We start from the raw sequence: 25,603 nt of genomic DNA on the forward strand, positions 1-25,603 counted from the left end.
CCCATTTCACTTGTCACCTTACAATATTAAAAGTTCACTTAAACTTAGTTGTCAACATTGTATTTTCCATCTCAGCTAGTAATATTAATACAAATTAACAGCAGTAGCACCTATTCAATGCACTGTTGAGCAACTTACTAAGTGCATTTTCCTTAATCAACTGCCCATGTATTTCTGTTCCTAATTATCTATTGTTAGAGATTTAATTAATTATGCAAATAATGGCTATTATATAATTCAGATACTTTCACCTCCTGAACTCTATCAGGGCTTCCATAAAAAAAATCATTAAAAAGGAAATACCATATGTTTTTATATTATAAGCAAAGAAACCCAAAATTCCCACAGTGTGTTTCTGACTTAATGACTGGTATGACAGCTGATGGTCTAAATAAGGTGACCATCTGTCCTGTATTGGGTGGGACAGTCCCATACTTGGGACAGCAGAAAAGGGTCTCAATGTCTTTTTTTTAAAAGGGACAAACTGTCCTGTATTTACAGCCCTCACACCCAACCTCAGGGAAGCAGGGGGAGCACAGACAGTTGTGGCTTCCCCAGGGGAGCACCAGTGGCGGCTGTCTGCTTCCCAGCTCCCCCGGGCTTGGAAGAGCCACCTCTCCCAACCCATATCTCCCTGTCCCATATTTGGGACAGGGAGATATAGTCGCCCTAAGGCATGAAAGCCCTGACAGTGAAATACAATTTTTAAACCATTTCTCCGAGACTTCTAAAGCAAAGTTTTGCTTAATTATTTCCATTTTTATCTTCCCCCAAAAAAGGGGGTGAAAAAAGAAATTAGTTTGCCTTTCTTGCACCTTCCAACCAGGAAAACAATGACCAAGCTTCCCATCAAACTTACTACAATTACATAATTTTCAATCAACACTACAAGCATTATGGGGAAATGACTACAAGTACTATGGGGGGGCAGGAAAATCCTATTTTCTACTTAGAAAATTACTTTATGACTTCAACTTTAAAAAGTTTTCACGACACTCTCCACACCCCCAGCATTCATCATGGTCAAGGGGCTGAGTCAGAGTTTCATCATGAAAGGATTGCTTTCTAAAGGAAATACCAATTTAAGTTCACCCAGATCTATTGAAATCTGACACTTTTAACCCTGAAAACAAATTTGCCTTGTATTATCAGCTAAGGCCCCAACTCAAAGATACACTTAGGCCAGCATGCATAAGGAGAGTCATTAAAAACATCATTACTATAACATTCAGTGTAGGTATTATTTTAAAGAAATCTTGTGAGCAATATTTCTCACAGAAATGCATACCCACACTTTAGAAAACAATGCCTTCTTGCTGTAAAGTCACACATAGTCAGTAGTCAAGGTTACCCAAGGAGATTTTTCTTTAAGTTGAACAATTCCTTTTCCGTATTGCTGCTGTACGAGAAATGAATGTATGCATTCTCCATTAAATGAACATGAATGACCTTATGATTGATCAGTGTGCATATTCTATTTGTTAAAAGATATACAATAAGAAATTCAGAGTCACTATTTGAAAATATAAAATGGAAAACGGTGAAGAATGAGGTCGAAGTCTGCCCCCTCATCTTTTGTCTCTTTACCTGGTTTTCTTCTAACACAAACACAGCAGCTCCCTTACCTCATGAGATGCAATTTAAGACATCTCCTGTATTTCACTTCTCCAGACTTCAGAGAAAGAAATTAGCCACCTCAAATGTTTCACTCCTCCACTCTCCCTCTAACAATATAAACATTTAGATGATCAGCAGTGCCTTTGAATGAGCTAATCATTATTGTGGTGCCAAAACTGACAAAATAAAGACAACAAAGCTAGCTATAACAAAATGAATGACAAGTAAAGCTACTTGTGCACTTATACAGCCTCAAATTAATAACTCTTTTTATAGTAGAAACAGCTTTATAATCAGATTATGTTCCCCACCCCCCCAAAAATGAAGCAATGTCTCTCCAACTTCAGTTATATGAAAACATCTCAAACTGAAAAGACTGATTTCTGTATTTAATATTTTTATTGCTTTCATTAACTAGTACATATGATATTGTAAGTCATAGGTATATTGCTTAAAGCATGATGTCTATGATCCCCTTAGAACAGCCTGTGCCTTGGTTTCCTTAAATAATTTATCCCCCTCCTCCGGACCATCTACACTCAATGCTCCCCTTCCTACAGAAAAAAAAAGCATACACAAAAGCTATAAGTACAGCACCTCCTCCTTCCACCACCCCCTCCCTCAGTTTTGTTCACCGGGGGAAAAATACCATCCAGACAAGGGAGCAGCGGGGGCGGGGGCTGGGATGGGCAGCAGATAAGTTCATGTCACTCTTTGCTGCAAAAGGTAATATCCAAGGAGAAGCAGGCAGAAGTGGTGGGGTCAGAAAAAATGCGACGTTCGTATTGTTGCTGCTGCTGCCCTTGCTTAAGTTGTGGGCAGGGTGATTGATTGTGTCCAACCCCTTCTTTTTTCCCCCCCTCCTCCCGTTTCATTGGAAATCAGCTCCAGCCAGTGCCCGGAGACTTTCTGCCCAGATTGCCCTGGGACTCTTAAAGCCAAGGACCGGAAAGCAAGGAAGAGTGATCCTCTCCATACCTAAAATTCAATAAAGAGGCGCTCCATGACTTCCCTCCCCCAAACCCGGGGGCGGCGGAGAGAGGAAGAGGCAGCGAGATGGGGCTCTTCGCAGGATCGGTGCCACTCAAAGCTCAAGGACTCCCCACGGACACAGGGCCAGTTTGGGGTCCAGGGTCTAACTCGCCCAAGGACGAGATTTAAAAGAGATTAAATTAAGGGGCTCGCCGGGGAAGCCCGTTCTCTCCCTCCCCACCACCAGATTCCGGAGACTACAGAGGCGGCAGCTTCTGATTGGGAAGGGGGCCGGCAGGTCGGGCTGCCTGCCCACGCTCCGCTCCAGCCTCCATTCACTCTGCCCCCAGCTCGGGCTGGGGGTCGGGAACGGGAAAGCGGGTGCCCCCCTCCAGCCCGGGACGAGCTCCGCGCCGGGGCCCCCAGGCTAAGGGCTGAGGGACGAGCAGAGCGTCCTGCCGCTACCGCCGCGCCGCCTACCCAGCTCCCACACGTAACTCACCCAACAAAGTTGCTGCTGCGGCTGCTGCAGGAGACTCAGCGCTAGGCTCCCTCCCCGCAACCACGATGAGCTCACCGGCGCCTGCTCCGCCTGCTGCCAGGGGAATTCTCGCGAGAGGGCTGACGGGGAGCCGCCCCCCCCGCGGTTACCTTAACAACGGCCAAGCGCTGGGCCTAGCAGGTCGGTTGCAGCCTGCGAGGGAGGGGTGGGGTCTCTGCAACTCGCCCGACCAGCCCCGCAGCACGCGGGGGCCGCTTGCCCCGGCGCGAGGCTTCTCCGCTATTGCGGCCCGAGGTTAGGCTCCAGCCAGCCGAGCTGGCCACGGGCAGGCCTGGAGAGTCCGGGTTGCGTGGGCAGGTGGCGCGGGGCTGCAGTTCGGGAGCACGTGGATGAGGGGCTGGCCCGGGGGATGCGGTTTCACCGCCGCTGGTTCAGTCTGACTATATTTGGTGCTGCACCCTTAGTTAACAGGGCCCTCGCCCTTGAAATACAGCCCCCGCAACCCCCTCCCCCAGCCTTCCACGGACGCTGATGAGATTGATAATCTCGCCTCTCTCCTCACTCGCAGGATGCAACCCGCTCTCCCCCCGCCCACGTTATATACGTGCCTGGATGGGGGGGAGGGGGCTAACGGGTGGTGTGTTTTCAAAAGTTTTGATTTGTTGCTGCTTAAGCTGCAGAATTGGGAACAGTGCAAGCTTTTTAGTGGGAGCCAAACGTTTAACATTAGGTAGCTGAGCGTAATGTGATGATAATCCAAATCTTTGGCCCCCCACAAAAAATAGTAGCAGAATTTTTTTCTGGTAACTGGTTAATCCATAATCAAACCAGCCAGAATAAGTCAAATGCCATCCAGGAGGCAACTTTAGTGGGTAAAATTAGTGGGATGTGTGCGCCCATCCTGACACCTTCTTCAGTAAGATACAGTATATCCAACTTCAAAAGGTTCAAATATAATAAATTAGACCCTAAAAAAAATTAGATTGTGTCCAAAATCCAGAAGATTGTGTTTTGTCTTGTGAATGTGTAGCCCTATCAAAATGGATATTGTACATGAGAGACAAATCCCTGCCCTGCAGTTACACTCTGGCATACAACATCATGCTGAGTTAGTGATATTGGAATTGGCCTCATCAGATCCAGTGCAGATGTGCTTTTATGACATTATCTGAGAACCTCACAAACAGTGCATTTATAGTAACTTTGTAAGGTAGGAAATAGTATTATCTGCATTGTGTAGATGGAAAACAGGCAAAGAAACTAAGGCACATCTACATGGCAAAAAAGGTGAGGGAAATCACCCCAGCAGACCTCTGAGCCTTAGATTAAGTAACTTTGACTCAAACTACAGGGCTAAAAATAACAATGTAGATGCCCAAGATGGAACTTGGGCTTTAACACCCAACTTTTCTGCTGAGTTTTAGAGCCTCAGTGAGTAGAAGCATCTACCCTGCCATTTTTAGCCCAGAGTATGAGTCTGAGTTAACTGACCCGGGCTCAGACTACTGAAAGGTTGGTTTGCTTGTTGTTTTTGCAGTGCAGGCATGTCTTAAATGACTTCCCCCAGGTTGAACAGCCATCCTGGTACAGAGCAGAGCAAAGACTTCCTCTCTCCCAAGTCACAGACAGATGCTGTGACCACAGGTCCATTCTCCCTTTCTAGGCAGAAGTAACCAGGAGCATCTGGTGAGGAGGGACCCTGGGGGCTACTGGCCACATCTCTCTCTCTCTCACACACACACACACCCACACCCCCCCGCAAGGGTCAAGACAACTCCCATCACTCCAGGCAATGCTTCGTGCTGCCTCTGTTTCACCCCCACCCCTTCCTCCAACCGATATGGCCCAGAGGAGTAGTAGGGCTGGGAGTTCTGCTCTCTGCACTCCCCAGCAAAAGCTGGGGAAGCAGAGCAACACACCCGAGCTAGTTCTGCTCATATGGCCAGGTCACTCCACTTCCCACCACTGCCCGTGAATGCAGAGCAGCTGGGCTCCTGCTGCAGGCATTAGCTGGTTGCTCCCTTGCCCCTCCCACCTATGGACATTGGAGGGCATGTGACTCCTGGTGTCCTCCCATGCTGTCCACTGGGGGTTACCCAATGTATATTAGTCAGGAACAATTTAATTCCTGATAAGGGCAATATTCAGTTTAAGACATCTATATGAAATCTTCTAGTGTATAACTTGCTAGCAGAGTCCTGTCTTTTTCACACCTACCCCTAGCTTGCTTGCCGTTTGCCTGCTTGATTGATACATAACAAGCATAGGTAGCTTCTTCTCATTTTGCTGGATGAGGGGTTGACCTCTCACACCCATTCCAAGTCCTGCCCCCATTCCACCTTTTCCCAAAACCCTTATCCCACCTCCTTCTCCACTTGCTGCACCACCACCCAATTTCATCCTAGGCTTCTCCCATGAGCATGCTCCGTTCCCCCTCCTCTTCTTCACTCATGGAGCTTGAATGTTGCAAATCACCTGTTTGCTGTGCTCTGGAAGCACTCTGTGAGAGGGGTCGGAGTTGGTCATCCTGGAGCCACTAGCACATGAGAGACACAGGGGAGAGGGCACCTTGGCAAAGGTCATTGCTCCATTTCTGCTCATTTTTCCCCTTGGGTGTTCCAGCCCCAGCACACCTATAGAACGGGCACCTATGATACCATGGTCCATGTGGGGACCTGTGTGCTGAGCAGAGTGACCTGCTAGGCACATGCTTATAAGGCTGTAGCCTACCACCATTTGATGCTTAAGCCCCTCAGGTTCCCTCAGTGATGGAGTGGGGTTGATGCTGAGGCTATGTTTATGCTTGCATTCCTCTTTCAGAAGAGGAATGCAAATGAGGAACATCAAAATGCAAATGAAGTGCTGATTTGCATGTCTCATCTCATTTCCATAATGTTTTTTTCAAAAGAGATTCTTTCAAAAGAAAAAAAAGTAGTGTAGATGGGGCTCTTTCAAAAATAAACCCTGTCTTTGAAAGAACCCTTCTTCCTGAAACCAAATAGGAAGAAGGGATCTTTCAAAGATAGGGTTTATTTTCAAAAGAGCCTCGTCTATACTGCTTTCTTTCAAAACAATCTCTTTCGAAAAGAGATTTGCAAATGAAGCGTGAGAAATGTAATTCAGCACTTTCAATTGCATTTTCAATCTCCCTCATTTGCATTCCTCTTTCAAAAGAGGAATGCAAGTGTAGACATAGCCAGGGAGAACTGGCATTTAAAAGAACAGCTTCAGAACAACATTAGAAGCTAATAAATAGGAAATTCTGATGGAGTTTAGAAAAGAAGCATGAGAGCCACCTAACAAACATTTCCAAAATTTAAGCCAGTAATCACACCTCAGCTGCCCGCCCACCAAAAAAAAAAGACACAAAAAACCAAATAAATGAAAAAAAATAGCCAGAGTTAAAAATAATGCCAGCAGAAATGCAGAAGCTGAGTGTGGCTATCAAGTTTATTGAACCTAATGTGTTGCATATGATTACCTGCTTTGTGCTATGTAGTATAATTGTAGCCATGTCAATCCCAAGATAATGTCCCTTGTAAGGCCAACTTCTGTTAGCGAAAAAGATAAACTTGCAAGCTTACACAGCGCTTCTTTTCAAATCTGGGAAAGGAACTCCAGCCCTCACTGCAAAATGTAAGGTGGAACAGATTGTTTCACAAAAACACTTTTCACAAAGCTATATTACTCAGGCCTGCTGACTTGGTAGGGGGAAGGGGCAGGTGCCATGGGACTCAGTGATTCAAAAGGGCCTGAGGTTCCTGTTTGTCACAGCTGCTACCCTAACCACATGGCTTTCACAGAGGACTTTTGTGCCTGCCATTTTGGATTTCTCACTCTAAATGAACACTAATTACTATTTATCTAAAACCTTAATATTAAAACTATCAGCTGTGTTATATAAGTCAGCGTCCTAATACTGGCACCATCTTAATTATGTCAATTGGGAGAGGTGAAATTTTTACAATATTTCAACCCCTTGTCAGTTTTTCTCTTTAAGGTATTGCAAAGTCTTTTCAGAGAATCTAAGAACAAAATCCTTTATCATACTGAAAGTTCCTACTTTCTTTCCCACGCCTGAAGAAGACTCAGTATGCCTGAAAAGCTTGTCTTTTTCACCAGCAGAAGGTAATGAGTGAAACAGAAGTTGATGAGTAAGGAAATACTTTTTTATTGGACCGTGACTCTATCTACTTTACAGACAGATAATGTGTGTGCATTTTATGCAAGTAATTCATGGTCCTTAGAGACCAAGTACTAGCTCTAGAAATCAGCATGGCTGAAGCAGAACAACTACTGATGACAGAAAGGTACATTGATGGCACATTCAGAGACATCAGAGCAATGTCACTCCCAGTCAGATGACCTCTTTGGGAAGGAGAACCTCAAGGTAAAGCAGAGGGAAACAAACAAACAATCTCACAGTTAGAACCATGCTTTCAGATGATGTCATGGTATCTTTTCACACTTAGGATTCTCTTCCTAGGAATGGAACCCCAGTCATTAGAAAGAGACAGGTAATAGTAATGGAGGATTCAATTATTAGAAATATAGATTGTGACCAGGAGAACCACGTGGTGAATTGACTGCTGGATGTGAAGTTTTTGGACCTCTTGAGACATCCGGATATATTGCTGCAGGGGAGGGGCAGGACTGCAGCCATACTCATTGGAAGCAGCACGCAACAGAAGCAACGTGGCTTTCACAGTGAGTTGGGGGGTAATGTTTCCCCATGTGCACCCACCACATATCACCTGTGATTAAAGGGGATTTTTCTGTGCTAAAGAGGACAGAATATAAGCTGATTTAATACAGGTAGGAACTGAGGAGAAACAAATTAAAAAAAATTGCATTATATTAAGGCAGACAAACATTGACATATTTTACAAGTGTTTGTGTAAAATGCAAGCTGTCTAAAGACTCAGATAGGTGAATCTGAGTGCCTGGCATCAAATAAGGATACTGATAATAGATATCACAGAAACTTGGTGGAATGATGAGAATCAACAGGACACAGTAATACCAGGATTTCAAAGATAGAGAAACGACACAGTTGATTGTGCTGTTTGAGGAGTGGTGTTATATACAAAAGAAATCATAGACTCAATTATAGTAAAAATCTCGAATGAATTTCTACCATAAAATCACTTTGAACAGAAATTCCATGCTTGGACAATAGGAGTATAGCAGTCAATCTACTACTCATCACAGTCACACACGGGGTGATATGATATGTCCAGAGACATTAGAGAAGCTATAAAAAACAGAAAACCCAACAATAACAGGGAATATAACACTACACCACAGGCTGGGATCAGAGATTATATTTCTGTATACCATTAATGACTACATCCTGGAGCAACTAGTCCTGGAATCCAGAAGAGAAGAGGCAATTCTTGGTTTAGTTCTAAATGGCACACACAGTTTGCTCCACATGATACTTACAGCTAAACCTCTGTAATAAGAACCATAAGATAATAAGTTTAACATCCTTCTGTGGGGAAATACTAAGGAAAGCCATAGTTGCAGCATTTTAGCTTCAACAAGTAAACTATGGAAAAATGAGGAGGTTAGTTAAGCTGAAATTAAAAGAAACAGTCACCAGAGTAAAATGCCTACTAGTTGCTTGGAAGGTTTTGAAAACACTAACAGAGGCTCAAACTATATGTGTACCCCCAAATAAAAACAAGAGAGGATGAAACAAACCACCACTAAGTAACACAGTAAAAGAGACAGAGAAAGACAAAAAGACATCCTTTAAAAATAAGGCTCTGAGAAAGTTTCTAAAGGCTTATTGCAGTTACAACCTACATATCATGTTGATGAGTGCTCTACAAGTGCTCAGATAGAGTTCCGTAGGGTATTCTCCTGGATTTTCATCCTGGGGTCATGGCTACACTGATTCTCACACTGCTAAATGGGAGCTAGTGGGGAGAGTTTCAGCTAGATTATAAAAATTGTCCCAGGGCTGCCCCACTATAGAAGAGGATGATCACTATTGATATAGAGCATTGTGTAGTTACATTTTATAGATCTACATAAATACACCCTTCATCCAACAATCTCAAAGTACTTCACATATGTGAACCAGAAAGTTAAAAGTTTGCGCCTCATTTCAATGAAGGAATTAGTCCCGATGAACCTTTAAAGTCCAGGTAGGCAGAACCAGCAAAATTCAATATTAGCTGTGATGTAATCAGCAGATTGCATGCTTCTGTACTACTGGGCTTGTCTTCCCTAGAAAATCAGATCACATCACAAAAAAAAGCACTGGTGTTAACCATGAACGTACGTCCAAAATTTAACTTGACTTACCCATGTCAACATAGACTACATGGTCATGTTTAACATCATTTTTAATTAACAGGATTCTTCAAGGTCATGTTCTAACTCAAATTTACTTGATAGTGAAGACAACCTCAGTGGGGAAAAACCTCTACAGAGTAGGAAAGGAAATCTGTACTTCAGTATGTACCCTACCCATAACAATTTATTTCATACTATGGGTCCAATCCTGCTACTTTTGCAGAAAGTAAGGATTACTCCATGAGTAGGAACCACAAGCTCCTACTTATAAGAAAAAGCCAAAGTAGACAAAAAAAAGTTGCCACATCTTCCCATGTTTAACTCAGACACACAACCCTAAAGACATTCTGTCTAATGTTTGCTGAACATTTTAAAGCTTTCTCACCCATTCATTCATCTCATGCAAAGGAGCATTTGCCGAATACTTTATTTATAAAATATTTCTCATCTTTGCTTTTGCCATTTTTATTTTGAAGTATGCAAATAATTTTGTGGGCCTTTTTGTCACTTTTTTTTTTGGACAGGAATAAGCATATGGCTAAGGGCTTGTCTACATAGGGAAATTGACCAGAATCCTAGTGGCTCTTCCAGAATATCGCCCTGTGTGGGCATAGTATTATATAAGAAAAGTGGTTTTACTCCAGAATAATTATTCAGATTTAGAAGCACAATAATTACCCCAGCATAAAGTAACTTTTATTTCATAATAGAAGGTTCACACATGAACTGCGGACAGCTTATTCCACAATAGCTGTTTGTAGACGCCCATGCTACGATGGCGGCCCTTGCTGGGAGGCATGGGCTACCACCGCTTGCCCACAGTCTTAGCAGAACCCGGGCTCTGGCTCCTCCAAGGAACTGGCTGGCGGTCGGCCCCAGCTGGGAAGGCTGCCTCTGGCCTGGGTGGGGCAGCACCGAAGGCTTGCCCTTCCCTCAAGGCAAGGCAGCAGGCAGCCCGCAAGTAGTTTGGATGGCCCCAGCCCTGGCAGCAGAGTGGGGTGACAGGTAAGGCTGCAGTGTTTGGGGAAAAACCCAGCCCTCAGTTCAGGGCAGGGCAGCAGTTACAGAGTTTGGGGAAAAGCCCAACCCTCAGTTCAGGGCGGGGCAGCAGCTACAGCGTTGGCTCTCCCCTACGCGGGGTTAGCTTTAGCACGGTGAGGGTTTACCCCGCCAGGGAGGGGGTAGGGGGCCACAGGCCCTCCCACTCCACTGCGACCCGGCCTAGGGCCCTGTGGATTGCTTACACCCGACTGTGGCAGTGGGAATCCAGGCTGCAACACACTGCCATTGGTTCCGGTGAAGTGTCCCCCAGGCCACTTCCTACTTCCACCTCCAACTGGGAAGGATCCCAGTCAGCCTGGTCGGCGGGTAGGTCCCCTCGAAGTCATCTGCCTTCGGGGGCTCCAGCCAGTCCAACATCTCCACGTCGTTGGGGTAGTCTGGTGGCAGCAGCATGGCAGGTCCAAGGCAATCGCGGGCCTCTGCACTGCAGGGGTCCGGCCGAACCCCGCGGTCGGCCGCTTCCGGGGGCCTCTGGGTGCCTAGTCCCAGGCTGTCTGTCTGGGCCTGGCAGACCCTCTGGGGACGGGGTCCTCCACCGGCGTGAGGGCCCTGGTAGATCCGGGAAGTCCAGGTAGGTCCCCTGGGGCATCTGTATCTGTAGCTGCCCAGGCTGGTCTGGGCAGCTGGGGGGGTAGCTCGTGCCGACAGGTCGGGTGGCAGCGGGCTCCCTGCCCCTGGCGCCCAGGAGCCTGAGCAGGAGCCTCCTCCCAGCACGGCAGCCCAGCAGTTAATGGGCCGTGAGCCCGGCCCCTGGCCCTTCTGGCTTTAGGCCCCACCCTCTGAGGGGCAGGGCACTGGTGTTCCGGCTCAGGGCCCGCCCATCAGGGCCTCTGAGCAGCCTCCTGTGCCTCTGAGTCTGGGCAAGGCCACAGCGGCTCGCTACACTGTTCCAGACACTTGCCCCTAGGAAGACGCTTTAAGAGAAAGAAACTTCTGAGTATCAGTCCTTCAGTCACTGACTTACTGTATAGACTGATGCAAGTCATTTAATCCCCAGGAATTACTTTGTCTAGAAAATGAGACTAATGATATATACTTGCTTGCCTCCCAGAGGTCTTATGAGGATAGATTAACATTCATGCAGCACTTTGACGGTATAAAAAATATTCTGAATGTATGTAGTACTATTGTTTGTACCAGCTTTAATCAGAAACTAGAGTCACAGAGCCAACTATCCCAAAAGACTGGGAAACGTTAAATCAGGATCTGAACTCTGCAACTCAGCTTCCGATAAAACATCTTATTTTGTAATTTATGAATATCAACAGTATACTTAACAGTGTACGGAACACAGTATTTACTCAAGGAGGAAAAGAAACTATCAATTGAATAAAAAATGCATCCGCTGACTAGAGAATGGATTTAACACAGAGACAGCCAGGTAGATGCCTTGATTAATAACCTTCAGGACATGACACAAAGACACATCTTTTCACTGTCTTCTGAGAAATTGTATTAAGTAGGGTCAGTTTTCGTCTCATGCCTTTAGAAGAGAGGGTAGTTTGGTCTTGTCATTGGGATAGATTCAGTAATTTACACCCCTGGGTCAGCTAAACTCACTCCTCCAGAGAGGGACTTTATCCTGGCATGACACAGGCTGCATCTATGCTCTGAGATCAATTTGAATTTATTAATATCGATTTTGTAATTCTGGAATTTATAAGTTTGAATTTGACCATCCTCACCTCCCCCCGTGCTCCTCACAAAGTCGACATTGCTGCCGCACTCAACTGGCAAACATCAACTGTTGCAGTAGTGCATTGTGGGAACCTATCCCACAGTTCCTCATCCCTGTAGCATTCTGAGTATGCTCGCTGGTATTTCACGTCATCTTCCCACATTGCATTTTCCTCGGCCTCCTCCCGTGGTAAGCAAACATCCATTTTTCCGTTGAAAGGAAGGAAGGAAAACTAGGGCATCCACAGAGATGGCAAAAAAGTTTACAGCAATGTCATCTTTTGTAGCTGAATTCTCAATTGGCCATCCACTGAGTGTCCCCCCTCCCATCATTACATCCAATCCCTGAAAATAATACAGGGACTCATACTGTATTCTCAAAGTTAGAAGAAAGAGGATAGAAAAGTGTAGGAAAAAAATTGTTTGACTTCCCTCTTTGTTACACAGGCATGGCCAATGTGTGTGATGGCAGTGAAATATCCCTGAAAACCTTGAAGAAGGAGAAGATAGGAAAGTTATTTCAAAAAAGAGAGGTGCTGAGGGGAGAGTCTTTGGCTTTCTGGTGCACTATAAGGCTTCTGCGCAACAGCTGTGTTCTCAACAGGCCACCCACTGAGTGTCCCACCTCCCATCATTGCATCCAACTCCTGAAAATAATACAGGGGCCCCGACTTTATTCTAAAAGTTAAAAGAAAGAGAATAGAAAAGTTTAGGAAAAAAAGATTTTTGATTTTCCTCTTCACTAACCAGACATTGCGGACATGGGGGATGGCAGTGAAATCTCCTACACTGAACTTATAATGGAAACAGGAATCTCAACTAGCCCCCTCCCCACCCCCCCATTTCTGAGGGGTGCAAAGCATGAAGACAGGTAGGAGATGTTAGCAAAAAGATTTTCTACCTGAAATATCAAACCAGCAGGTGTCTGCAATGGACAGCAAGCTCCCAAAAATATTTTTGGCAGGGCGTCGGGGGGGTGCTGTTGTCTGCGGCTGCAGAGCCGCTTGGAATGTTGAAGTAATGGAAGTAGTCCCCCCTCAACTATATTAGCTGCTGGGGGAGACTTCCCCAGGTAGCAGCAAGCCCCCGAATATCTTTAGTCACCAGGAGAGACTTCCCCCAGGTGGCTGCAGGTCCCTGAAATTCTTTCCCTCCCTCAGAGCCCTAAACATAAGCCAGGTCATGGTGCTGCCTGGCAGCATGGTCAGCGCCAAACAGGAGGCATGTCCTTTTATTGGGTTGCAGGCTACCCATGTGATATGGCTCAGCGCAGGAAAGACCCCGACTGTTTGGCACCTGTGTGGGAAGGAGGAGGGTTCGCGCACAAATATAAACCACTGAGAAGTTTCTCAGCACCTTATGCAAGCACAACCCCTCACAACAGCCTTGTTGCCACGTGGTGCAGCAGGGCAGCAGCTGGTACCAGGCAGCGCAAAAACAGTAACAAATCTAAAGACAGAACCATGAACTCCATGCAGGGGATATCTGTAATGGGTAGCTGCACTCACAGCGCTGATTGCAGAGAAAGAAAAACATTTCTCAGGCTCTCATACAAACATGGACCCACAGCCACAGACTTGCTGCTCCCACTTTGAAATTCACAGTCTTCCTGTTACCTAATTCCTGCGCACCTGGAGAGCAGCAGCCAGAGCAGAGCTCTGAGGGGCACTGTGGATGACATATGGGATACCTCTGGAGGCTAATAAATTCGATTCTAAGATGTGGTGCTTCCACACTGGCCTTTAATTGAACCTTTGAATTCAAGCTTGACGCTACACCCATCAGGTAACACTGATGCTGTAATCTCAATATGAGTGCTCCCAAAATTGAGCTAATGGTATTTAAAGTGAAGACTGTCACATGGTAATATCGAGCTAACTGCCTTAAATTTGAATTTATCTGGTAGTGTAGATGCAGATTTAGACAATGTTTTCATTGCCATCCTCCCCTGTGGTTTTTCTCCAGGGAGCAACTGTAACTTTATGTCTACAGAAACTCCACAGAGATGAAGTATTAGATCATTACACTGTCCAGCTGCACTGGTCACACCATCTTTGCAGCCAATGTTGCTGGCTTTTTGGCCTCCTCAAAAGGAGGGAGTTTGCAGCCTTTTTGCACAGCAACCTTATTCATAGTCTACACTCATTTACCCTAGATCTGATCAATTTTACTGATGTACTTATATAATGATGGAGTTTAAATGTTTATTACAATTAGAGATGGGATTAGCCATTACGTATCACTTAGAAAAATACATAATCCATTTATAATTATACAGTTATAATATATATAAGATTATATAAATATATCCATTTATAATTTTTATAATTACAATTAAATGCTTCTGATTTTGGTATATTAACAGGGTTAATGGGAAAAATGTTTTAAGAAGAGATTTGAACAGACAGGAAGGATGCAACACACACTAGAGTCAAGAAAGAGTTTGTAGCACAGAAGCAGCATAGAAGAAGAAGGCGTGAAGATGAGTGTGAGAAGAGAGGACACAAAGGGGATTGTTAGGTGGAAAACATGAAATTAAATTGTCCCTGTCAAGGCTGACAGACCATAAGCATGACCTACGCACTGAACGTAAATAACAGCAGCACACGACTTTCACACTTCAGTTTCTTCCTGCCAAGCCTGTCTGTCTTGTTTAGCAGTCAGGAAGCACTTTCCCGTAATTTGCAAGAATCTGGATGATAGCTATGCATTTCAGCAATTACCTACTGACTAAAATACAGCAGATATGCTCAGAAACTATGGTGAGGAGGACCATTTCATTTCTAGACAATTAGGCATGCTTGGCAGAAAAAAAATGTAGAAAACGCAAGTGCACAGAGTGACATATGTGTCTTGAATCTGTATTTGTAGGGGTACCAATAAGCAAAGCTTCCATTTTATGATTTAACATTTTTTACAGCATTGTAGCAGTGCTGATCCCAAAATATTAGAGAGACAAGGCAAGCTAGATAACAGCTACTTGTGATAAATAATCTGTTCTACTTTGTATTTAGCTGGGACATTGAGTTCCTTTCCCAGACTTGAAGAAGAACTCTCTAACTCAAAAGCTTGTTTCTTTCACTAACTGAAGTTGGTCCAACAAAAGATAAATAAGATGACAAGTGGCGTGAGGTTAAGTGAAATTCTTACATCGGGAACACTTTTGACAATAAAAGCCCAAACAACAAATCTGTATTATGCAAAAGTAACTGCAAATGAGATGATAGTGTTCTGAATTTAAGCCATCACTTAGAAATACAGGAACTGCTATACCAGATCAGACCAGTGGCCCACCTAGCAGAGTACAACAGCAGCCAATACCACAAGCTTCAAAAAAGACACAAGAAGAGTTGTTTAAAAAATGAAATTTCCTACTAATAAAGGAAGTTTTTTTAATTTGCAAGTGAAGATAGACAATCTGTCACTAAAAGCAATGACTCTACTATATGTTTCAGAGAGTTTGCCTGCCTGACCATTCATTTGTTCAAGAACTCCTCCTACGTGATAAGAGCTAGGACCACCAAATTCCGTGCACAGTTTCCTCTCATCGGCCATGTCTACCCTAGCCAAAAACTTCGAAATGGCCATGCGAACGGCCATTTCGAAGTTTACTAATGAAGCGCTGAAATACATATTCAGCACCTCATTAGCATGCGGGCGGCCGTGGCACTTCGAAATTGACATGGCTCACCGCCGCGTGGCTCATCCAGACGGGGCTCCTTTTCGAAAGGACCCCACCTACTTCGAAGTCCCCTTATTCCCATCTGCTCATAGGAATAAGGGGACTTCGAAGTAGCTGGGGTCCCTTCGAAAAGGAGCCCCTTATGGATGAGCCACATAAATTTCGAAGTGCCGCGGCTGCCCGCATACTAATGAGGCGCTGAATATGTATTTCAGCGCTTCATTAGTAAACTTCGAAATGGCCATTTGCATGGCCATTTCGAAGTTTTTGGCTAGTGTAGATGTAGCCATCATAACTTAAAACAACATAAGGGTTTGGTTGTGCCAGGAAGACAGGATGTGCCTGGAATGGGAATGCTTCTCATAAAACCATACGGAAAATTGACAATCACCAGGCAGGTGAAAGAGGCTGGCAAGGTGTACTCCCCCTTCCTCCTCTTTACCCCTCCTCCAATTCATACAGGGTTATTGCTGGCTATTCCCCTTTGTCAGGGAGTGAGGGGAAAGCGCACAGTTTGCTGCATTCCTCACTATGGCTGGGGAGCACCGGGAGAAGATGAACCTGGACCTGGCCCAGATGGTGCACATGCACACCCTCTCCCAGCTGTGACCACTGGAGCTGCAGCAGCCATGGAGGAGCACTTCTCACCTGACTCCAAGCTGCTGCCACGAGAGAGGGCTGAGGTAGTCTTCTCCCTCCTGAGACAGCCTGCATACTGAACCCCCCACCCACAGCCCCACTCCAGAGCAATGATTTAAATGAAGTATGTACATTTTCCATTTATTTTCCAAACAATAGAAATTAACTGAGTTAAGGATCTGAGCAATGTGAGGTTGCTCATTTGTGTCTCTCATTTTGCAGAAATGAGGAGTACCTACAGCTGCAACTGAAGGTTAATGGGATGATTTAAACATAAAATGTTGTTGGAAATCAGGTCCTAGGAATTTTGTCCTGTGGCTTTCAGTGTTTTGAAAAAAATACAAAATTACACAGATATTTATCTTAAAGAATCACTCTTACACACAACAAAATAAAATTCAAGTAAAAATTGAATGATGTTGGGAGAAATTACAAATGAAGGGGGAGAATCTCTGTCACTAAAAGTAATCTATCTACTATATTAAAAAAAGAAACAAAAAGCAGTCATAGCACTTTAAAGACTAACAAAATAATTTATTAGGTGACGAGCTTTCGTGGGACAGACCCACTTCTTCAGATCATAGCCTTAGCAAAACAGACTCTGTCATTATCTACTATATGTTTGAGTTTGTCTGTCTGTCCATCTGTTTGTTCAAGAGCCTAAGGGGCACCTGTGGGGTGGCAGATTTGGGGCTGTGGCAGTTCTGGATGAGGGGAGTGGGTGTTGCACCCCTAGCCCTTTCACATGCCCTTTCACCTGCCTGGTGATTCTGTCAATCGAAATGACTACTCATTTACTCGTTTGTTTGATGGATAGCTGACCCAGCTATCACATTTTGCAGATCTACCAATCAGCTCCAAGTTCTAGGATTCACTCCTAGTATTGTGTTAGAATTGAAAATTAGTTATGGTACTCCATTGATAGACCTGTTAAAGATATGTCTTTGGAGAACTAAGGAGGTCAGAATTTCCAGATCAGCATTAGGATAGCAATGACTTTTGTTAATGTTTTTAATTTGATATTTAAGTGTCACCCTTCTGTCTGAACATTTTTTGTCTCTCCTATTGTAATTCACAGCAAAGAGTACTGTAACTGAAAAGATATTGGAGAGAAAACAATCTGGTTTTTGGTTTTACTCCATGCATTTAACAGAACATAATGAATAGTCAATTCTACTCAGTCTCTGCTCTACACTATGTCTAGATTAAAGGGCTGTTTTTTTGACAAAACTCATGGAGCATCCAGCTCATTGCCAAGCTCGTTCTGTCAACAGTAAGTTGACAGAATGCAGCACTTTTGTTGAAAGCCATAAGCCACTCACCATGAGGAAGAACGCCACTTTTGACAGAGATCTGTTGATAAAATGCCGGTCTGGACATTCTGTTGACAGAAAAGGCCTCCGGGACTCCGCACAGCCCTGGATGCTATGGTTCCAGGTGGTTGTTTTGCCAATAGAGCTGCCAGACTGCCCGGCCGCTCTGGCGACAGAGCAGATTGCAGACCTGTGCTCTGAACATGATCTGTCGACAGACGTATTGTTGCAAGGTACCATCTGACACAAACTTCTGCTGACAAATCCCTGTACTCGAGACAGAGCCCTGTAGAGAACACGGTTGCTCTTGCAGTTTGTGTAGAGTGGAAGTAGCCACACACTTTTCTTGTCAACCTCCCACGCAACCAGTAATGGAATCTGTCTGTGCTACCACCTGCCCCATTCAGGACCATCCTTAGGCATATACCCTATACGCAGCAGCGTAGGGCACCACTTGCTCCAAAATAAGTGTTGTCCTACGCTGTGTGTGCCTAATGCTGGCCAAGGATAGTGCTGTCCCAACCCCCAAGCAGTCCCAATTCTCCAGCCTGTACTGTGGCTCCTCACCCTCACAGGCCCAATCCCCAGCCCTTAACTATGATGGGCTGCACTGCTCTTCCTTTTCCCCCAACAGCCTCCACATCCTGCTCCTGCCCCCACAACCCTGGGGGATGTGGAATGTAGGTGTTCAGGCTGCGTAGGGCACCAGAACTCATAAGGGTGGCCCTGGTCCTGTTACTTCACAGTTGGCTCAGCAGAGGCACTTGGCCTGAGTATGGAACAGAGGTCTGAACCAGGGGTGGAGGGAGGAGCTGGGACTAGCGACAGAACTAGCCTGATGACAGAGCAGAGGGCCAGAGCTGGGCTGGAGCGGAGCTGCTGCTGGGGATGGAACAGGAGGCCAAATTATAGCTGGAGATGAGGGGCGAGTAGGCTGAGGTCTGAGCTGAGCATTGCTGCATCCTGTGCTAGTTCAGGCCCTGCCACATGCCAGAGGGCATGCCCCATACTTTGGGGACCACTCTTGTAGAGTCTTTCACACAGCAAGACGGGAGGGGAAAATGGGGGAAAAAAAAAAAAGCCTGTAAAATCACCAATTGGCAGGAAGAGTACAGAACAAGGAAAAGAGTTGATGATACTTTTTAAAGCTGCCAGAGCTGGTTTATACACAGTATATTTGATAAAAGCACTTTTAAACTGCTGCAACTGTTTGCATGCCAGGGGCTGCACCCACTTAACTTTATCATAACTACACTGGCTCATAAAACTGTACAGAGATAAAACTTAAATATCCGGTTGATGATAATCTTTTAGCATGAAGTTTGAAGTTTCTGTCAGAAATGCTTAGGGAATATGACCAGCCCATAAAACATTGATAACAATAACAAAACAGTAACAACAACAAAGATTCCAAGCAACTCCTGTTGAAGGCAAGAGGAGTTAGACTTGTCCTGTATGGGGAATTAGAACCGCTAAAGTTTAGTTTATGACATGAATTCCTGTGAAATGAGATAAGTTAGTTCAGATATGAACAGTACAAAACAAAAACAACCTCCATCATTCTTTCCTTTATTGTGCCAAACCAGTTTTCACCTGTCCAGGCAATATAAATCACATTAGGGGAATCCACAGTCATAGTCACCAAACAGTTAGTTTTGCAGCGTAGGTGAGATGAAAGAACCAGACATTTGTGACCTACCATATTCATGCATGAGACAAGTATCTCTCAGGAACAGAAATATAATGAATTTTTAAATGGCTTTTCCCTCAGTCTAACCCTATCACTTTCACAGATGCAGAAAACTATCATCCTGAAAAAATCAGAGCTAACTGTTACTGGCTAACCATGCCCTGAGAGCTTGCCAGTGTTTTCTGCAATATAAGTCACTATAGGTGTCAGATGCTCTGTGCCCTAGCAGATAGGAGGCATAATTGAAAGAATAATATAGCATCTTCTCCTGCACGCACTTTTACCGACAGCTATATAGTTGGGTGAACAGGCAGAATGGAATTTGATCTTTGGGTAGATATGAGTCACAGAAGCAGCAGGGAGCAAGCCTATGGAGAGTTTTGAAAAGTCAGAAACAACTTTTGAACTGGATTTGGAAATAATTAAGGAGCTAGGGAAGGTGACTAGAGTATTAGTGTGAAGTAGTTTTGCTTCCTAGAATGACGAAGTCTGGATGTACTATCATCTGAACATCAGAGTTGTCAGGCTGATTGTAAGACATAACACAGGATGTTGTAGCCAGGATATTAGAGACCAAAGATGAGTGAAGTATTATCACTTACTGACCAATTTCTGCTGTTGAAAGAGACTCCCCTGGAAATGAGCTCTGTGTAAATTAGAAAGCTTGTCTGTCTCACCAGCAGATTTTGGTCCAACAAAAGATATTACCTCACCCAGCTCGCCTGCTTAAGTGTTCACTGCAGTAGTTGCGAGAAGGAAGGGATTGAGGTCTGAATAAGAATTTCAACAGAGAGAGTATCAGATAAGTACAGATTCTAGCCAAGTCCTACAGGTGGTAACAGGCAATCTTAGAGTAATGAGAAATGTGGGAGGAAAAAAAATAAATTCAAAGTCAGTTTAGGGTGCGTTCAAGATTTCTTGCTATGATAATATTGGGAACACTGTAAAGGACAGTGATGGAGGAGTCACATAAGGGAAAGACATGAATGTTTTATTACACAATTATTTCATTTTTATTATAAGAATAAATATCCTTCCTGCACACCCAAATATTTTATTATTGTTGTTGTTGTTGCTGCCGCCAAACAAGAAAACATAAGGGTTTGAGCCAGCAAAATTGCCTGCTGAGTCACAGAGACTTCACAGCTCTTACATGTTGTGAACACATGATTCACTATGGAAATCCACTCTTGTTTTTTACAACCCCTTCCTTCTGAGCAGCAGGACCTTTCACCCATACTTATTCTTATGTCACAGAACTCTCACAAGCAGATTCCCAATTTAAAAAAAAAATCACTATATTGTGCTTTGCATCTTTGATTGCCTCTGAAGCCTCCTCCTGAGATAAGGGGACAGACTCCCAGTCATAAAACAGCTCCTGGCTTGCAGGATCTGCTTCTGCACTCAGCTGGACCCTGCTGTCATCTACCTCTTCCTTGGACAGCAAATCAGACCCCGCTTTATCATCCTTTTGAGCAAAACTGTCTTATGAGGCGCTGATGCTTGTGGGAAGAGGTTGCATCTGTCTTCGGAACAGCATGAAGCTCATCATATCAGCATTCTGGGGAAATGTCCCAGACTCACCATTAGCTTGTTTGCATTTTTGGTAGCTTTGCCTCAGCAAGTTGATTTTAACGCAGCACTGCTGAGCATCTCTGGCATACCCTTTCAGAATCATGCCTTGTGATAGCGTCATAAAAATATTGGCATTTCTTTTGCTAGCTTCGAGCTGAAGGAATACAGCTTCTTCCCCCCACACTGCAATGAGGTGCAAGATCTCCTGATAGCTCCATGTCGGGGTTCTTTTACAACCCTGGGAACTCATGGCTACTAGATGTGTTGCAGAGGTGCTCTCCAGATGTTTGCTTGGCATGCTGGACAGAGAGGAAAGGAATTGGATTCAAAATTCCCAGGCTGATGAATACTGCTTTCTGTCACCTACTTCCTGCTCACCTGAGCCGCGTCTACACGTGCCAGCTACTTCGAAGTAGCCGCGCCAACTTCGAAATAGCGCCCGCCACGACTACACGTGACAGGCACTATTTCGAAGTTGACATCGACGTAAGGCGGCAAGATGTCGAAGTCGCTATCCCCATGGAGATGGGAATACCGCCCTACTTCGACGTTGAATGTTGAAGTAGGGCACGTGTAGCTGATGAGCGTCCCACAACATCGAAATAGCGGGGTCCGCCATGGTGGCCATCAGCTGAGGGGTTCGGAGATGCTCTCTGCAGCCCCTGAGCTCGATGGTCGCCGTGTGCAGTGGCCCCTTAAAGGTCCCCGCCCCCTGCCTTCCTGTGCAGGAAGCTGAGAGAGTGTGCAGGTGGCAGCACAGCCACGCAGCCAGCCTGCATGTCTCACAGCAGCCCAGAGACACCCACCCCCGCAGCGATGGCAGCCAGCCGGCCCCCCAAGCGCCCCCAGGACACCCCCCCACTAGGGGAGCCAGGGCTCCCAGGCTGGCAGCCAGCTGGGGAAGAGGCAGCAGGGCCCCTCCTGGATGGAGGCCGAGCTCCGGGACCTGCTCGGGCTCTGGAGTGAGGAGGAGGTGCTCCAGGTAATGGGAAGCAAGAAGCTGACGGTCCGCTCCCACGGTTGGGGGACACCCGGTGGGCGGACGCCCTGCTGGAGCTCCAGGACGGCAGGATGATCCAGAGCCCCCCATCGCTGGAGGAGGATCCCCCCTCCTCCTCCTCCTCCGGTGTCCCAGGGGTGGGCTCCTAGGGGGGCCCCTGGGATGCGGGGCTTGCCTCTGGGGCGGACTCCGCCTCTGGGGCCTGCTGGGGCTCGTCGGCCGAGGTGTCAAGAGTGGCTGGAGGGGAGGAGGTGTGCCGGGGGCCAACGATGGCCCTGAGCTCCCTGTAAAAGGGGCAAGTGACGGGGGCAGCCCCAGATCGGCTGGCCGCATCCCGGGCCCGGGCGTAACCCTGCCGCAGCTCCTTATCCTTACTCCTGACGTGGTCAGGAGTGTGGGCAGGGTGACCCCGGGTGGCCAGGCCCTCGGCCAGCTGAGCAAACGCATCCGCGTTCCGCCTCTTGCTCCCCATTACCCGGAGCACCTCTCAACCCCTCAGCTGATGGCCGCCATGGCAGACCCTGCTATTTCGATGTTGCGGGACGCGCATCGGCTACACGTGCCCTACTTCGACGTTGAACGTCGAAGTAGGGCACTATTCCCATCTCCTCATGAGGATAGCGACTTCGATGTCTCACTGCCTTACGTCGATGTCAACTTCGAAATAGTGCCCGCCACGTGTAGATGTGGCGGGCGCTATTTCGAAGTTGGCGCGGCTACTTTGAAGTAGCCGGCACGTGTAGACGCGGCTACAGAGAGGCAAACCAAAAAGTGAAGAAGCTAGTGAGGGAAAACAAATGAGATTTCATGGAGGACCTTGCAAGAAAAACTGAAGATGCAGTTAATCGAGAGAAGCAAGGAAACATGTACAGAATCACCAAGCTTGTATGTGGCAAGTATCATGGCAGGACAAGTGCCTCCATCAAGGACAAACAAGGGCAGTTATTGACAACAGAGAGAGAGCAAGAAGCATGCTGGACAGAACATTTCAGAGAAGTTCTGAATAGACCACCACCTGAAGAAGACGTGGACATCCAGAAAACTGAGAAGGACCTTGATATTAACATTGATCCACCAGAGAAAGAATAAATCAGTGCAGCCATCAAATCCTTGAAAATGGCAAAGCTCCAGGACTTGACAACACGAACACAGACTTGTTTAAAGCAGACCCAGAACTTGCAGCCAACCATTCTTCAGCCACGGTTTACAGCAATTTGGGAAGGATAACAGATACCCAAGGAGCTGACCAAAGGAGTCATCATCACCACAATTCCCAAGAAAGGAGCACTCAGAGACTGCAACAATTGGCATGGGATCACCCTTCTATCCATACCCAGCAAGATCCTAGCCAATGTCATCATCCAGTGGATCTCACATGCTGTTGACAAGTCCCTGAGGAAGGAACAAGCGGGATTTCGCGAGTGTATAGACCAGTTTTACACCCTGAGACACATCATAAAGAGTGGCAGAGACAGTTGAATATAAACTTGGTCAACTTTGAGAAGGCTTTTGACAGCACACACAGAGAAATCCTTTGGCGCATTCTGAGAGCCTGCGGAATCCCTCTACAAGTGGTCCAGCTCATCAAGAGTTTTTACAGGGATGCGTCATGTCTGCAGTACTCTTCAACATAGTGATTGACTGGGTGATGGGGAGAACAAAAGCAGGTGCGTCAAGGGGTATCAGATGGACACTGTTTTCTACATTGGAAGACCTTGACGATGCGGACAAACTTGCTTTGCTTTGCTTTCCCACACCCATCAACACAAGCAGAAAGACACAAAGCTTATGCACCTTTGGATGCCAGGTTGGACTATGAGTTAGACAAAAAAAAAACAACAGAGATTAGATTAAACATAGATTGGAGGTGGCTAGCAGTTTACAAAGGCAGCTTCTCTGCCCTGGGAGTTAAGATCTCCCCATTAGACTTTGACAATGTCTCATATCCCCCTGTCTGATCTGACTTGTTTTTTCCTCTTTTGATACCTACAATTGATAATGGGCCATTTCCACCCTGCTGAATAGACCTTGCCAGCTCTGGCCCTCCCTTTTGCTGGGACCCCATTCTTTAAATACCCCTCTGAAACCCCCCACCCCACACTCATGCATCTGATGAAGCGGGTCTTTGCCTACGAAAGCTTATGCTCCAAAATATCTGTTAGTCTATAAGGTGCCACAAGACTTCTTGTTGCTCTTGCAGCTACAGACTAACACAGCTACCTCTCTGATACTTGACTCGCAGCATAGATTCACCGGCACCAATCAAGATAGATGATGCAGACTTATCCAGCACAGACAGCTTTACATACTTAGGCAGCATCATCCACCATGACGGAGGCACCAATACAGAGCAGACTAAGCAAGGCCAGAAATGTCCTCAGAAGATCTACACAGTATAGTGTCCACACCAAGCTTAAGCAGTACCAGAGCTGTGTCATATCAACATTACTATTTGCGTCAGAGTGCTGGTGGATGACAGAGTATGACTTTGCCAAGCTCTCATCCTTTCACACCACTAGCCTTCACAAGATGCTTTGCATCTTTTGGCCGAAGACAATCTCTCTCCACCTACCACCTGCTCCTGAGATGCCACCAGGAATACATGACCACTATCATCATGAGAAGATGCGCAAAGGCTCCTTTGACAGTGTGAAGGGTCTTAAAATGGGAGTAAAGTACACTGCCAGAGCAGTAAAAAGGGGACTAGTCAGTGTAAACCAGACTTCTTGCCCTTGATATTCAAGTGAGATATATACGCCAGTGGTTTGCCACTGGTGTGCTGTGGAAACTGTCCAAGTGTGCTGTGAAATTTCATCAATTTCCCCTCCTCAGAGCTCTTTGCAAAGCCAGTGCAGAGGAAAATTGACAACACCAACACCATACCAGCTGGGGCTCAAGCAGCAAAGCGGCCTGCTTCCTGCTGTGGCAAGTGGGGAGGAAAGGAGGGCAGGAGCCTGTTGGAGCTGGAACATGGTTTAAATACCATGTCCCGGCTCCCACGGGCTGGGAGTGAGGGGTAACATTTATTAGCAATCAGTTCAGCTGAAAAAAGTGGTTGTGCCGTGGAATTGTTGGTTTCACTGAAGTGTGCTGTGCTACTGAAAAGGGGGAGAACCACTGAGAAAAACGCTAGTCTTTAAAAACAAGAAGCAACTGAGCTAAGAAGGAATCCATTAAATTAGAAAGGAATTTTAAAAGGACTGAAGACAAATCTTTGTGGGAAGAAAACTAGCATGACGAGGAGGAATGATCACATCTGGGCAGCAAAAACTTACTCAGCTTCTAAAAGACATGGCCTGTCAACTGGAGTTAACAGCTTTCTGGACTGCATATTGAAACCCAGAAATATTGAAATTAACTTTGTGATTATTTAGTTTCTTTGTTTGCTGTACCATTATTATGGGGACAGGATATTTTAATATTAGGTTAAATGCCCAAAAAGTAATTCAGCTTTTGGGTATTTTCTTTTCATTTAATGCCATACATAGCCCTTTTATCTCACTGAAATTTTCTTCAATATGTGCCAGTTTAACGAGTTGGTGATACTAGCAAGAAAAGATATAGTACG

The 25,603-nt window shown here is 45.6% G+C and overlaps 1 protein-coding gene across 9 annotated transcripts in view; it reads right to left on the minus strand.

The window, feature by feature from the left end:
• The window catches only part of SIPA1L1 (signal induced proliferation associated 1 like 1), a 321,214-nt gene extending 318,057 nt beyond the window's left edge, over positions 1–3,157 (minus strand). For 3 of the 9 annotated variants that reach the window (XM_074997151.1, XM_074997143.1, XM_074997149.1), the window contains exon 1: positions 3,092–3,157. The gene's annotated coding sequence lies outside the window, so the exon portion shown is untranslated. The remainder of the gene's footprint in view (positions 1–3,091) is intronic. The other 6 variants (XM_074997150.1, XM_074997144.1, XM_074997145.1 and 3 more) reach the window with 4 other exon arrangements.
• Between the last annotated feature and the right edge of the window lie 22,446 nt (positions 3,158–25,603).

Source organism: Carettochelys insculpta, chromosome 6 (assembly GCF_033958435.1).
Source record: "Carettochelys insculpta isolate YL-2023 chromosome 6, ASM3395843v1, whole genome shotgun sequence".
NCBI classification, from domain to species: domain Eukaryota; kingdom Metazoa; phylum Chordata; order Testudines; family Carettochelyidae; genus Carettochelys; species Carettochelys insculpta.